This window comes from Muntiacus reevesi, chromosome 7, assembly GCF_963930625.1.
Source record: "Muntiacus reevesi chromosome 7, mMunRee1.1, whole genome shotgun sequence".
NCBI classification, from domain to species: Eukaryota; Metazoa; Chordata; class Mammalia; order Artiodactyla; family Cervidae; genus Muntiacus; species Muntiacus reevesi.
The window spans coordinates 68,489,691-68,491,345 of record NC_089255.1 but is presented as its reverse complement, the minus strand read 5'-3'; the positions used below and the strand labels follow the sequence as shown (position 1 = coordinate 68,491,345).

At 42.3% G+C, this 1,655-nt stretch overlaps 1 pseudogene; it reads left to right on the top strand.

Annotated features, from left to right (window-relative positions):
* Nucleotides 1–297: 297 nt before the first annotated feature.
* On the top strand, nt 298–986 carry LOC136171812 (large ribosomal subunit protein uL6 pseudogene; annotated as a pseudogene).
* Nucleotides 987–1,655: the final 669 nt, after the last annotated feature.

The following is a 1,655-nucleotide window of genomic DNA, read 5'->3' as shown; positions in this document are numbered from 1 at the left end:
ATGTTTGAGTGACTAAATGAGATGATATTTATATGTAAAGATTGGCACACAGTAAAAACTTTAAGAAATGAGAGTTACAGCTAGTTATTCATGAAAATGAACCAAACCTTAAGCCTTCTACCAAAACTTCCCTACTCAACCATCCACAGATACAGCAGCTCAAAAGTAACTCTGGCTTCCAGTTAAAACGAAAGACAGAAAATATGCATTAACTTCCCCTCGCCCAATCCTACTGAATCACAGTTAAGCATAAAAAGCCATTATTTTATAAAAACTCCAAGGATGGCTCTTTGCCGCATCTACTGCGAGAATGAAGACCATTCTCAGCAATCAGACTGTCGACATCCCAGAAAATGTCGACATTACCTTGAAGGGATGGACAGTCATTGTGAAGGGCCCCAGAGGCACCCTGCGGAGGGACTTCAATCACATCAATGTAGAACTCAGCCTCCTTGGAAAGAGAAAGAAGAGGCTCCGTGTTGACAAATGGTGGGGAAACAGAAAGGAACTGGCCACTGTTCGCACAATCTGTAGCCACGTACAGAACATGATCAAGGGTGTTACACTGGGCTTCCGTTACAAGATGAGGTCGGTGTATGCCCACTTCCCCATCAACGTTGTTATTCAGGAGAACGGTTCTCTTGTGGAAATCCGAAATTTTTTGGGTGAAAAATAAATACGCAGGGTTCGAATGAGGCCAGGGGTTGCCTGTTCAGTGTCTCAAGCCCAGAAAGATGAGTTGATTCTTGAAGGAAATGACATTGAACTTGTGTCGAATTCAGCTGCTTTGATTCAGCAAGCCACCACAGTTAAAAACAAGGATATCAGAAAATTTTTGGATGGTATCTATGTTTCTGAAAAAGGAACAGTTAAGCAGGCTGATGAATAAGATCTCAGTGATCCTGCTGCAGAAACAAGATAGCAGATGGTTCTGTGGACTCAGTTGTGAAATTTTAAAGAGACAATAAAAACTTGATTTGAAAAAAAAAAAAAAAAAAACTCCAAGGATGGGAAGTATATTAGTCTACCAGGGCTGCCATAATAAATATCTTAGGCTGGATGGCTTAAACAATAGAAATTTACTTCCTCACTGTTCTGAAGGCTAAAAGTCCAAGATTAAGATGTCAGAAGTGTTGGTTTCATCTGAGAGTCTCTATCCTTGGCTTGTGGATAGCCTTCTCATCCCTGTGTCTTAACACAGTTGTCCCTCTGTGTCTGCCATTGTCTAAATTTCCTCCTCTCATAGACACCAGTCATAACATACTTCTTGTTGTTTGGTCACTCAGTCGTGTCTGACTCTTTGTGACCCCATAGAGTGTAGCACGCCAGGTTTCCCTGTCCTTCACCATTTCCCAGAGCTTGCTCAAACTCATGTCCATTGAGTCAGTGTTGCCATCCAACCATTGCATCCTCTGTCATCCCCTTCTCCTCCTGCCTTCAATCTTTCCCAGCATCAGAGTCTTTTCCAATGTGTCAACTCTTCGCATCAGGTGGCCAAAGTATTGGAGCTTCAGCTTCAGCATCAGTCCTTTCAATGAATAGTCAGGGTTGATTTCCTTTAGGATTGAGTGGTTTCATCTCTCAGCAGTCCAAGTGACTCTCAAGAATCTTATCCAACACCACAGTTCAAAACCATCCATTCTTCACCGCTCAGA